We start from the raw sequence: 14,978 nt of genomic DNA on the forward strand, positions 1-14,978 counted from the left end.
TAGTCTATCTGCAATGTGCTGTAGCTCAACCTGCATTGTGCCCTTCTAATTAATGCTGCTGTCTTTGCAAGACACGGTGCACAGAATGAAAAGATACATCCAGCTTCTCCTCTCTCATTAGAATTCTGCTATTCCTTCTCCCCCATTTTCCATTACCTTGTGTGTGTGTGCAGGGGGTGTGTGTGTGCATTTTTCTGCCCTCTAAGATGATCTGGTTTCAGAGTAGCAGCCGTGTTAGTCTGTATTCGCAAAAAGAAAAGGAGGACTTGTGGCACCTTAGAGACTAACAAATTTATTCAAGCATAAGCTTTTCTGAGCTACAGCTCACGGAAGCTTATGCTTAAATAAATTTGTTAGTCTCTAAGGTGCCACAAGTCCTCCTTTTCTTTTTAAGATGATCTGATGATTGTCAGCATGAATTGGCGACAGAGAAGAAGCTTTTATTGATTGCAGAGTGTTGTAATTTCTTGATTGTCCTTGAAGGAACCCCGCATTTTGTAGCTGACCCTGAGCTGTAGCATCAAGAAAGCATGTATTTTTTTCCTGCCAGCTTTGCTACTATTTTTAGCCCGGGCCATTTTCTCAGGGGCTCCACAATCTATTTTTGAAAGCCTTGGCAGGCAGCCAAACCACTATTAATTTCTAGAGGGGGGTGGTGGTAGAAGAGAGGGAGCGACTTGGTGTCTGCATTACCAACACCAGACATGGTTAACGCGTGTCATTTGAAACCCACCAGCATGCTGCATAGTGTGACTGACTTTTGCAGATGCAGCCCGAGTATGCAGTACCTTTTTTTGAAGGAGGATCTTTGTGCTTCTTTCATTTCCCCCCTTTTGTGAAACAAGCTTTGGTCTGACCTCCCAATTGCTTACTGCTGCATGAACTTGATTTGCACGTTATTTGATCATCTAGAGGGACTAAATCAGATTTGGTCCAAGTGTTGCAGCTTCACACAAGCTTTTTCTTTTCTTTGGGATTTTAATGTTACCTTAATATTGGGCACTAGTTAATAATAACGTAACTTTGAACATTAGTAACGAGAGCTTAAAAGGCTTTACATCTGTGAAGTGGCCTTGTAAATGTTTATTATTCTTTTCAGTGGAATTTCCCTATCAGGTACAGAATATTTCACAGATTTAAAAGGAGCCAGGCTAAGAAAAATGCCAGGGGAAAAAAACAGAGAACAGCTACATGAAGATGTGGGGCCAGATCCTCAGCTGATGTAAATGAGCACAGCTCCATTGATGTGAATCATGGAATCTGTAGAAGGTGCCTGTTGGAAAAGAGCTAGATATTTAAATAGTCCAGTAAAACTATGTACACATAAGGCAAAGGTGGCCTATTCTCACTACGTTCTTATATCACACCCCTCACCCTGGTATCTGAACACTTTTCACACATCCCCACTCAAAGCTCCAATATGTTAATTTATTAACCCTAGGATAGGAGCCAGCTTCATCATTGTCTGTTGTTTCACTTGCCCATCTAACCGGCTTCCTCACTTCTAATAGCGTTGGGCTCTATGCTACCCTCTTATTTCATGAGATTAATTTTGGTGGTGTTGGGAGGGGCGGAAGTGCGTTGTGCTGCTGCTGTTAGTCTTGGCCAGATTTCTTGGCCAAGGAATAGTCAGGATTCAGACTCGAGAGAAAATAATTAAAAAAAACCCAAAATTATAATAAGTAAATACAAAGGTTTAGGGTTTTGTTCAAAAGCGTCTGGCGAGACGGGTTTGGCCCGCAGTCCGCCTATTTACCCTCCCTCTAACTCCATGGTTCTCAACCTCTGAGGGTACGCAGAGGTCTTCTGGGGGTACATCAACTCATCTAGCTATTTGCCTAGTTTTACAAGAGGCTACATAAAAAGCACTAGCAAAGTCAGTGCAAACTAAAATTTCATACAGACAATGGCTTGTTTATACTGCTCTATATACTATTGTGATGAGGTGGAGTAGCTTCCTGCTGAGCCGGAGGGGGAGGAGCCAACTGCTAAACCAGGGTGGGTGGAGCCTAAGAGGGCTCACCCCATGCACCGGCAGTCAAAGGGTGACGCAGGAAGTATAAAGGCTGAACTCTGCAGCTCAGCTGGGAGGAAGTTGCCCGAGGAGACTGAGACCTGCTCCCAGAGGTAGAGCCCGAAGAGAGCTTTTCCTCAGCTGAAGCCTGGCCAGAGCTGCAGCCGCCGCCAACTGACCTGGAGCCTGAGGAGTGGCTGGGGCTGCCGCTGGACATCTACCCCCAGGAGACAGAGGACAACTACGGACCGAGGTACACACCTGGGGGAAGGTAGGAAGTGGCCCAGGGTCAGCCGACTCCGGTACGGCTTTAGGGCGACTTAAAAGCAGTTGTCGTGTGGCAGATGGATTCCCTGCTGACCCAGGGGTGGGACACCCCGCCACCGTTAGGGCCTTGGGCTGGGACACAGTGGAGTCGTGGGGGCCTGTGTCCTCCTGCCCCCTGCCGTCCCACCCCTGGGGTGGAAGCCTCCCCACCGTAGGCCAAGAGGCCTGCATTTGTCTGCTGTCTACCTGAGCCAAGACATCAGGCAACAGACTGCCTACTCCTCTGCCCTGCCTCAGAGGCCAGAGAAGCACCTCGGCCTGAGCCCCTAGGCTATGTTGGGTGCTCACACCTACCTGAGCCCCTAGGGTGTGTTGGGTGCTCACCCCGGCCTTAGCCCCTAGGCTGACTATTGCTCTGCCCTAATGATAGGGCAGAGCCTATTAATTGGTTGGTGCCTCGTCTTGCCCGAGGACCCAGTGCGTTCCTAGACTGCTTCACTGCTCTGCCCTAACGGGGCCAGAGCCCCTTAACTGTTGATGCCCTGCTGTGCCTGATAGCCTGGGGCCCCAGACTGCTATTGCCCTACCTGTTTGCTCTGCCCCGCCTCAGGGCTAGAGCCTCAGACTATGTACCCCGTTGCTAATTCCCTGACTGTGGGCAGAGCCCTGTGATATGGTGAGCGCCTCCCACTGAGCCAGAAGGGGTGGAGCCAACACTAAACCACTATAACTGTGCACTGAAATGTAAATACATTTATATTCCAAACTAGTTTATTTATAATTATATAGTAAAAATGAGAAAGTCAGCAATTTTTCCGTAACAGTCTGCTGTGACACTTCTGTATTTTTATGTCTGATTTTGTAAGCAAGTAGTTTTTAAGTGAGGTGAAACTTGGAGTGCGCATGACAAATCAGGCTCCTGAAAGGGGTACGGTAGTCTGGAAAGGTTGAGAGCCACTGGTCTAACCTATCCCAAATTCATTATTGCTTAATCTCATTCCTACCTCCCCCTTTAGAAAAAACCTCCCAACATTCCAAGCCAAATTCTCAGCGGGTGTAAATCAGCATAGCCCCAATGAAGTCAGTGGAGCTACGCTGACTTCCTAGGTACAGCTATGAGTCTGGCCTGTCATCTTCAGCTCATTCTGGGCTCTCTGGAAGAATGATGACTTTCTCTGGCTTCTTACTATTCTCTTTACTAAATTCTTCTCTGTGAAGTACCCAGATTTTGCAAACTGCTTTTTATGGTGTATCCTGAAAACACTAGTTGCTTTTCACTGATGAAAGTCTTAAGAGATATTCTAAATGGTAACTCCAGGATGGATTTTGATAATTTAAATACTAAGTTGAATCTAGCTGACTCCAGAACCTGTTTTGTTCCCAGCTAAACTATGTTATGTTTTTTTCTGAAAGAAAACAACCTTTACCCCATGTCTCCTTAATAAAAGAGTCTACCAAAATGGTCACTCTTTGTATAAAGGATACATTTTTAAATAGTTTATATAGGATTAATAAATTGTTATAGAGTCCAGAAGCTTAAGAGGGTGCTTATAGCTGCCTATAACATCTTCTACTGACATGCTTAAAACCACCAGAAACATGCTACACATTTCTGTAACATGCTTGTGACATCTATTAGTCATTTATTAGTGTGACCAGGAAAACTGTACAGAAATTAGCCAGGCCACTGCCATCAATAGCTAAATTGTTTTTTCTATAAGAATCTCATTCCTACCCACAATCCCTTGCATCCTGTATTGATACAAAAATGGAGTGATGAAAATAATTTTAAAATCACAAAAGATCCTCTACCTCATTCAATGCAAAATCTGCTGCAAGTTTAACTGAGTTTCTTGCAGTAAGTTTGCCTAATGGAGCCTGCACTCAGCTAACAGTGGAGTTGCCATAATTCCCCAGCTAATCTTTCATATGTTACATGATCTTGAGAAAAATTCTGATTGTCTCAGACATTACTTAGGCACCAGTTTAGTAAGGTGTTGAAGCATGTACCTAATTTTAAACATACGAGTTGTCCTACTGGAGTCAATGGGATTACTCACATGCTTAAAGTTAGGCATATGCTTAAACACCTTGCTGAACTGGGGTCTTAATTAGGACTCAGAATTACTCCCATTGAAGTCAATGGCAAAATCTTCATTGGAACAGGACTGGGTTCTTAATTCTCACAACACCGCGTGAGATAGGTAAGAAGTATGATAATACCTGGTTTACAGATTGGGCAAATGAAGCGCAGACAAGTTGAGCAAGTAAGTCACTTAGGCTAAAATTTTCACATCTGGATCCTAGACCCGCAAAGATATTTAGGCACCTAACTACCTTTAGGGATCTGGGCCTAGGTGCCTAAATTTAGGCTCCTAAATACATATTTAGGTTCCTGGCTAGTACAGGACTGCTAGTCCCATGAAAGCCAATGGTCTGTGTAGAATTTGACGCCAAAGCTATTCTATGCAATGCATTTCACTAACATTAATTTCCCATGTAAAAAGTGTGCATATTATAATATCAGCACAGATAAGCTCAAAACTTGGCCAAAATTTGGCTCAGAATTGCTTGAAATCCAGGCCAGGTTCACACAGTGCTCAGCTCAAGTTCACAAACCTTTTGGTGAACTTCAGTGAACCTTTTGATGAACCGAACCTGAGATTCAGGTGTGTAACCAAACCAAACCTGAAACCAGATGAGCTTTGCCTGGGTTTGGGTTTCATTATAAATACTTTGCGTACCTCTACTTATGTTCCTGTTGGCAGGGCATCAGTGTTCAGGGACCCTCCTGGCAAGATGCTTATAGATGGTCAGTAACTCCCTAGCTGTAGCCCTAAAACTATTTATCTCGACACTAACCCACATTCTCACAGATCCCACTTAACCTGAGTAGTGTTCCCTGTGGCTGACGTGGTTGGCTGTGTTCAGAGGAATGACTCTCACTCCAGATGGTTGCAAGACTAACAAGGAATTTATTCAGAGTTATGTACAAATCATGCTGTCTTCTCTTAGATGGAATGGAATCAACAACAACAACATAATTGCAAACGCACCCACAATAGGTTCATTTCTCCTCTGAGTCATGCTGGTCCCATTCAGGAGTAACTCCACTGAAGTTAAATAAGTGTAAAACAGGTGTAAGTGATGAGGAAAGAATTCAGGCCCAATAATTCTTTGAGAACAAGTTACTTAAGACAGTGGAAGCCAAGGATGCTCCACACTCACAGGAAGTAATCAACATCTTGCAGGAGTGGGCCCAAAATGAGGATGACTCAAACTGATCTGGCATTACCTGATTTCCTTTGAGTCACGGTCCCTGGATCAAATTTGGAGGACAGATTTATGTCGCCTTCCAATGGGAAATGTAAAAGATTTAGAGAAAGAAGTATTCTATTTTCTAAATAGATTCTTATTCTGCCCTTATCACCATAATATTTGTATGTCTTCCTGTAACGCATTAAATGATGTGACTAATGTCTGTCACATATGGCTTGTTCTTTCTCATGCCCTCTCCCCAGGGAGAGATTTGCACATGCAATGGAGTGCTTTGGTTTGGTAGGATTTTTGTTTTTAAAATGGAGATACGCTCAGTGTTTATGCTAGAGAAGGCAGATTGAAAAAATATGCCTTAAGAACGGCCATACTGGGTCAGACCAATGGTCCATCTAGTCCATATCCTGTCTTCCAACAGTGGTCAATGCCAGGTGCTTCAGAGGGAATGAACAGGCAATCTTGGAGTGATCCATCCCCCATCATCCACTCCCAGCTTCTGGCAGTCAGAGGCTATGGACACCCAGAGCATGGGTTTGCATCCCTGGCCATCTTAGCTAGGGTGACCAGACGTAACAGGACTGTCCCGATTTTTAGTTCTTTGTCCCGCATCCCGACCAATGCACGGTCGGGACGCCATTTGTCCCGATATTGAGGCTTTGGCCGCTCCGGCTGCTGTTTTTTGGGAGTTTTTTTGGCTTCCCCCATGTGTCCCGATATTTTGTCCATTTCATCTGGTCACCCTAATCTTGGCTAATAGCCATTGATGGACCTATCCTCCAGGAACTTATCTTATTCTTTTTTGAAGCTGTTATAGATTTTGCCTTCACAATATCGCCAACAACAAGTTCCACAAGATGACTGTGCATTGTGTGAAGAAGTACTTCCTTTTGTTTGTTTTACACCTGCTGCCTATTGATTTCATTGGGTGACCCCTGGTTCTTGTGTTATGTGAAGGGGTAAATAATGCTTCCTTATTTACTTTCTTCAGACCAGTCATTAATTTCTAGACCTCTGTCATATTCCCCCTTAGTCGTCTCTCTTTTCCAAACTGAAAAGTCCCAGTCTTTTTAATCTCTCCTCAGATGGAAGCTGTTCCATCCCCCTAATCACTTTCTAATTCTAATGTATCTTTTTTTGAGATGAGGTGACCAGAACTGCATTCAGTATTCCAGGTTTTGGAATACCATGGCTTTATATAGTGCATTATGATACTTACTGTCTTGTTATCTATTCCTTTCCTGATGGTGCCTAACATTTTAACTTTTTTGGCTGCTGCTGCACAATGAGCAGATGTGTTCAGAGAACTGTCCACAATGACTCCCAAGAACTTTTTTGAGTGGTAGCAGCTAATTTAAATCCCATCATTTTGTATGTATAGTTGGGATTATGTTTTCCAATATTCATTTTCTATTTATCAACATTGAATTTCATTTATCATTTTGTTGGCCAGTCACCCAGTTTTCTGAGATCCCTTTGTAACTCTTCACACTCTGCTTTGGGCTTCACTATCTTGAGCAATTTTGTACCATCTGCAAACTTTGCCACCTCACTTTTTACCCCCTTTTCCAGATCATTTACAAATAAGATGAATAGGACTAGTCCCAGTACAGATCCCTGGAGACTCCGCTATTAACCTCTCTCCATTCTGAAAACTGATTATTTATTCCTACCCTTTGTTTCTTGTCTTTTGACTAGTTACTGATCCATAAGAGAACCTTTCCTCTTACCCCATGGCTGCTTGCTGAGTAACCTTTGGTGAGGGACCTTGTCAAAAGTTTTGTTGAAGTCCGAGTACACTATATCCACTGGATCACCCTTCCCCATATCCCCTCAAAGAATTCTAATAGGTTGGTGAGGCATGATTTCCTTTAAAAAAATCATGTTAATCTCTGTGTCTGATAATTCTGTTCTTTACCATAGTTTCAACCAAGTTTCCTGGTAGTGAAGTTAGGCTTACCAGCCAGTAATTGCCAGGCTCACCTCTGGAGCCTTTTAAAAAATCAATGTCACATTAGCTATCCTCCAGTCATCTGGTATAGAAGCTGATTTAAATGGTTATATACCCGCGCTTTGTAGGTCTCAGTGGATTTGCATTTGGAGTGGCAAGTGGTGAAATTTGTGATGGTCCTTCGTTCCTGTGGTCATTCATTCCACAGCCTTGCACTGGCCCCTGAGAATGCTCTGTCTTCAGCACAGATGGATTTTTATCTGTATGGTAGCGAGTTCCATTCTGCCAGGGGAGCAGAGCTGCTGAGTCATAATAACAAAGAAATAGTACTGAAAGGAGTCACATAATTTAGACATATGTTGTTTCCTGTGTGTTAGTTTATTATAAAGCAATGCCAAGTGTCAGATCATTGCTCTCTGCCTGTCCTGTTCTGGTATAATGTCTCTTTCTAACATGTGCCTGAATGTAACCCACAAACCCGTTTGCTCCTATGATAGGAACTACAGCGGAGGAACACTTAATTCAGCTTCTAACAAGATTCTTTTCTGGGTCTCTAAAAGTAACCGTTGGGTTTCAAATTGTAGTTGTGGGGGGGAGGCTGATATTCTGCTGAGCCTTACCAGTGGTCTGGGGGAAGCTGGTTGGCCACAATGTGATGACTTTCCACCTTGTTTCCAGCTGATAAATAGCACAAAAATAAACTAAAAATACATTTGAACACCTTCCTAATATTGCTGTTCCATGTGAGCAATTTGCTGCAGTTGCCACAGGGTTGTTATGCAATTGCACATGGGAGGGGAGGTTGGTCCATGCTTTTGTGAATGGGAAGGGAGGGTGTACACGAGATAATTTCTCTATGAAAAGGATTGAGAGCCCCTGCTTTGATGTGCGCGCAGCTGAATACTCGTGGCTTTATCACAACCAATCCTGTGTGGATGCTATTTTTGGAAAGCACAGCATGGAAATATGGCACATGTAGCACGTGAATTAGGGAAGTGTCGTCTATTTTTGGAACTTATTTGCATATGTGCTGAGTCAACGTTTGTGAAACTCAGGAATAGCCTGCACCTAATAAAACTTGCTGAAGCAGATTTCAGAAACAATGTCAACTTTAAACCATTTTTGGCTTTATGTAACTCCTTTTCCCACTGATTTCAGTAGCTTGTGGCTCTGGAGAGCGGCTAGTTGAAAAGCCAAAATATGCTGCAGATGGAGGGGAGGAGGCAGAGAAAAGGAGAGGCACAGTAGAAAACAAAAAGCAAAATGATCAGCCAAGGGTTGGAACTCCAAAAAGGCATTAAAAGCATGCACAGGGAAAGGCAAGCACCAAACTGTGCACGGCAGGACCACCGTAGTCTGCATCCTATTGTACCCCCGCAACTGCAATCCTGTTTCTGGCGTGCAGCCATTAGAGAGAATGCAGCAGAGCCAAATATGGAGAGTGTGCTGGTGAGAGGAGAGTCACAAACAACCCTGTCTCTTATGGGTCCAATCAGCAACCCCCACACCCAGTGCAAACAAATAGATTACCAGACCATACTCCTAGTGAGAAAAAGATGCTGGCTGTGGTCAGAAAAGTAGCTGAATGGGGTCAGTCACTATGAATGAACTCTGTGAGCAGAGTCAGATTAAGATTTACTGGGGCCTTGGGCACAAAGAACATTTGGGCCTCCTCACACGCCTGTGATGGGGCCCCACCCCCTGCTCCTCCCCTCCCCACAAGGCCCTGCCTCTTGGCCTGGCTGGAAGCCAGGCCGTGGTAAGAGCTGCCTGGGGAGCCCAGGCCACTGTGGGGAGCCTGGACCTTCCACCTGCCCTGGGCGGCGCACCCTGGGGGCAGAAACATGGGTCAGGGGTTGCTCTTGGGCCTCCGCAGGAGCTCTCCACAGCAGCACAGCAGCCCAGGCTCCCTGAATGGCTCTTACTACAGCTTAGGTGACCATACATCCCGTTTTGGCTGGGACCGTCCCCTTTTTAAGGCAGCGGGGCTTGGATGGAGGGAGTCGGGGGTAGAGGCTTGTGCCAGCTCTGCGGAGGGGCGGGGAGGGGGAAGGCTTGGGCCAGCTCCGCGCAGGGGATGGAGGCTCGGGCCAGCTCCGAGTAGGGGAGCGGGGAGCAAAGGGCTGGGGACAGCTCCACATGGAGGAGGGGGGAAGCGAGGGGAATATCTTGACTTTAGCAAAGTTTTTGATACGGTGTCCCACAGTATTCTTGCCAGCAAGTTAAAGAAGTATGGATTGGATGAATGGACTATAAGGTGGATAGAAAGCTGGCTAGATTGTTGGGCTCAGCGGGTAGTGATCAATGGCTCGATGTCTGGTTGGCAGCCAGTATCAAGCGGAGTGCCCCAGGGGTCGGTCCTGGGGCCAGTTTTGTTCAACATCTTTATTAATGATCTGGATGATGGGATGAATTGCACCCTCAGCGAGTTTGCAGATGACACTAAGTTGTGGGAGAGGTAGATACACTGGAGTGTAGGGGTAAGGTCCATAGTGACCTAGACAAATTGGAGGATTGGGTCAAAAGAAATCTGAATAGGTTCAATAAGGACAAGTGCAGAGTCCTGCATTTAGGAAGGAAGAATCTCATGCACCTCTACAGGCTGGGGACCTACTGGCTAAGCAGCAGTTCTGCAGAAAAGGACCTGGGGATTACAGTGGATGAGAAGCTGGATATTAGTCAGCCGTGTGCCCTGGTTGCCAAGAAGGCCAATGGCATATTGGGCTGTATTAGTAGGAGCATTGCCAGCAGATTGAGGGAAGTGATTATTCCCCTCTATTTGACACTGGTGAGGCCACACCTGGAGTATTGTGTCCAGTTTGGGGCGCCCCACTACAGAAGGGATATGGATAAATTGGAGAGAGTCCAGCGGAGGGCAACAAAAACAATTACGGGGCTGGGGCACATGACTTACGAGGAGAGGCTGAGGGAACTGGGGTTATTTAGTCTGCAGAAGAGAGGAATGAGGGGGGATTTGATAGCAGCCTTCAATTATCTGAAGGGGGCTTCCAAAGAGGATGGAGCTAGGCTGTTCTTATTGGTGGCAGATGACAGAACAAGAAGAAATGGTCTCAAGTTGCAGTGGGGAGGTCTAGGTTGGATATTAGGAAACACTATTTCACTAGGATGGTAGTGAAGCACTGGAATGAGTTACCCAGGGAGGTGGTGGAATCTCCATCCTTAGGGGTTTTTAAGGCCTGGCTTGACAAAGCCCTGGCTAGGATGATTTAGTTGGGTGTTGGTCCTGCCTTGAGCAGGGGGTTGGACTAGATGACCTCCTGAGGTCTCTTCCAACCCTAATATTCTGTGATTCTATGAGGGGCCAGGACCAGCTCCATATGGGAGTGGGGAAATATGTTCACCCTATTATAGCTGGGATCTGGCTTCCAGGTTGGCCAGGGGGCAGGACCTCAGAGGGAAGAGGAGGAACAGGGGTGGGGCCCCCCAAATTGGCCAGGGCCCCCAGCACAGGCTTTGTGGGCCCATGCAGTAATCCACCACTGTCTGTGAAGGTCATGGGGCATATCATCATGCACGACTGAGGATGAGTAAGAGCACAAGAGATGGGAAGGCTGAACCGATACTGTGTGTTGAAATTGTCTCAGTCTGTCCACTGTAGTTCAGGCTTTTTACAACATGGCCAGCATGCATGTAAATTGGGTGGAATGTTCCACACAGGTGATTAGCTCCACAGCCACACCTTCTATTGGTCTATCCACATCTATTTTCCAGCAAGTGTGATAACTTAGAGTGCAGCTGTGGTGTGGTTCCACAATACTTTTCAAGTTCCCTCATAAACTCTTGCTTCAGGGAACTGTTCCAGGAACTGTGGGATAAGTACCCACAATGTACTTATACCACATAAGCTGAGAACTGTGTATGGAGAAGCTAACTGGCTAGTATGGACATATGTTTTTCTCACACAGAAAAATGGGAGCTGAAAGGAGAAGGAGTCCACTTCAAGTTCAGGGTGGGTAGGGTCTTCCATTCATTCACTGTGGGAGGAGAGAATATTGGCTCTGGTAAGGACCCATGTAGCAACCTGTATGGAAGCTGGAGGGATAAGCACAGGTTGCAGGAGGGAAGAGTTTGGAGGAGGCATGAAGAAGTCAGTCTGTGTGCACATGGCTTCAGTGCTAGGTGCAGTTGCAAGCTCTGTGTAAATAATTTCCTTAGTAAAGAGCCAGTTTAGTTTCACAAGCACAGAGTCCTCTCATTTTATTACCCAGCACACAGTACATGAAACAACCCTTGTCCCTGGCATATATGTGTATGTATGTGTATGTATCGTAGTACATTTACCATCGGATTGAGCACTGGCCACAGACTCACTTGTGGAAGCAGCAGATGAAGCCCGGGGTGAAAATGTCTCGCAAGCGTCACATCAAAACCAGTACCTCTACAGTGGTGTTCTTTGTGTCAACATTATGCAACATCTGCCCTGGCTGAGTTGACTGTGGTGATGGAACCTGGTACCACTAGATCTAAATGCATGTGGAATTAGCACTTGGGCCAAATGACCAAGTCAAGTTGCTTGAAGGAAGTAAAAGACTCTTTATGTGGCCCAGCCACTAAAGGAGGAGAAAGAGCCACACTATCAGTGTGGATTTACAAATACGTAGAAGGAAAGAACCCTAACACTCACTGATGGGCGGCCTCCTTAAGGCCCTGATCCAGCAAAGCAAATCTCATATATACATGCCTAACTTCAAGTGCACAGATAGTCCCACTGTAAATAGTAAAATTAGCTGCATTGATTTATACTAACTGAGGGTGTAATGTATTGTATAAAGAGGTTTTATTTCTCCAGCTTTAGACAACAAATGGAAGAGAATCTATCTGCTAGTGCATGTAGAAATGTATGCTCTGTAAACCAAGCACATGGCCTTCTTTTGGGGAACGTATACTATCCCAGTAAGCCGGAGCACAGGTACAGAAAGGCGTGTTGACTAATATTCCACTGTCCCAGTCTTAGGTTGCTAGGCTATACTAGAGGTTGCTTTTTTAGAAGATTAGAGCTTGGAAGCCTATTTCTGTTGGCACTGACTTGACTTGGACAGCTGTCATGGCTCCGGTGCTCACAACATGCTTCCATTTAGCAAGAGACTTCAAAACAAGTTGCCTGTAATGACATGCAGAAATTACCTGACATATGAAAAATGGGTCAATACTCTGGATTTCTTGAAACAAAATAAGATCTGTTAGCAGGTTGTGGTTAAAAAAAAAAATATGCTGACTCCCCTAATAATGTATCTCTAAGGCTACATCTACATCATATTCTTCTTTTTGTGGCATGTAGAGCATATACTGGGGTAGCCCTCTTAGCGTTAGCATCAATTTAAATAGCAATGTAGATGGTGTGGCACAACTTAAGCTCTCTACTTGCCTCTTCTAGGCTGCTATTTTTAGCCATTTAGTGCTCCACTGCCTCCTAGCTGTGGGAAAGGACTCCAGCAGCTCCCCACAGCCAGAGCCTTTCACTGACACATGTAGCTCCACACTGCAGTGTGGATACAACTTGCTTTCCATTGCAGCAGGTAGCTCCACATACCCTACATGTGACTGAAAATGGTGTGTAGTATAGATATGGTTTAAGAGTAGCATTCACCCCCGAGGGGAGGATCAACACAACTGCATTTTGAGGTTGGGTAGGGGTATCAAGACTGCCAGCCATCTCCAGTCTAGGCCCATTTTACAGAGTTGGAAGGTCCAAGGTCACACAGGAAGTCCATGGCAGAGCAGAGACTTGAACCCAGATCTCACATATGCTAGGTTAGTGCTGGTAACCACCACACCATACTTCCTCTCAGTTTGAGGGCATCAGTGGGATCTAAATGATATGTATGCCTGGTGCTAGCCCTCTGCATAGGCTGAATTTTTGAGTGCCCTGCTGTTTGTTTGGACATTTGGGAACGTTTACCAATCACTCTTGAAAACCCTTAATCATATGAGTAGCCCTTCTTTACTCATAGGAAGTCAATAGGACTACTCAAATGAGTAAGAATTACTCACGTAAATCAGGATTGCTGGATTTAGCCCTCTGTGCCATTGCTCACTTGTTCTGTGTTGTATCAATCACTTGTTGCTTGATTAATCAAAATGTCTTAAAAAAGGTGAGCATTGAATGATTGTGAAGCCAACCCCCACAGGGAATATGGCTGGAGAATAGAGGAAGTTCAAATGGTGATTTCTGATCTATTTAATGGCTACAGCGTTGGACAGGAAAAGCCACAGAAGTTTGTGTTCATTGTTCCTGCATGTGGTGGAAGAAGTGTCACTGGATTGTCATGTAACGTATTTATCTTTGAGAATTAGGGCCTTACAGAAATGTAATGGGTAAAGGTTTGTTATTAGCCAACTTGGTGACAGTGGGCAAGTCTCATCACTGCTCTGTGCCTCAGTTTACCCATCTGTAAAAAAACGGGGATAATGACACTGTCTTCCCTTGTAAAGCACTTTGAGATCTACAGATGAAAAGTGCAATATAGGAGCTCGATATGATTGTTACTGCACCCAAAGAAAGTATGCCCCCACGCCACCTCTTCCTGTACCCTCTCCTGAGCCTGCAGTGTCCTCACTCCTCCCCCCCCATCCTGAGCCTTCTGTATGCCACGAAACAGCTGATTGGGAGGTGCGGGAAGGGAGGAGGAGGCACTGATCGGTGAGGCTGCCAGTGGGTGGGAGGCACTGGGAGCAGGGGGTGGGGGACTGCTGATGGAGTACTGTGGCTTTTGGCAATGTACTTTGGTAAATTCTGGCTCCCTCTCAGGCTCAGGTTGGCCACCCCTGTCTTACTGTCTTCAGTAGAACTATGTTGACTTACACGAGTTGAAGATTGGTCCCTAAAAATGAAAGTAAGTGAGGAGAACTAACACATTTTCTGATAAAGGCCAGGAGTGGTCGTAATACCTATTTAATCTATCTAAAACACTTACAAAGTGCCAATTATTGTCGTGCCTGGGTGTAAAGGACAATGTTAAAGGTAAATATAATAGATACACATGGTTCTGTGGGGGCTTAACATGAAATCCCCTTTCCCCACTCTTGTTATTGAAGGTAGGCTACTGTGAAACAGTGGGGCTTGTACTCGACTCTACAAATGATAATATTAAGGCACATTTAAATCTTTTCCAGTATTTGGATACTACAGTCATGGGTGCCAAGATAAGAAATTAGAAGGATACATAAATTGGGCTCTCACTTCTCTAGGAGCTAGCATTGAGGGTACCTGGCCTCAAGCTCCTCAAACTTTGACCAGTTTTCAGAGTAACAGCCATGTTAGTCTGTATTCACAAAAAGAAAAGGAGTACTTGTGGCACCTTAGGGACTAACCAATTTATTTGAGCATAAGCTTTTGTGAGCTACAGCTCACTTCATCGGATGCATACTGTGGAAAGTGTAGAAGATCTTTTTATACACACAAAGCATGAAAAAATACCTCCCCCCACCCCACTCTCCTGCTGGTAATAGCTT

This window comes from Eretmochelys imbricata, chromosome 1 (genome assembly GCF_965152235.1).
Source record: "Eretmochelys imbricata isolate rEreImb1 chromosome 1, rEreImb1.hap1, whole genome shotgun sequence".
Taxonomy (NCBI): domain Eukaryota; kingdom Metazoa; phylum Chordata; order Testudines; family Cheloniidae; genus Eretmochelys; species Eretmochelys imbricata.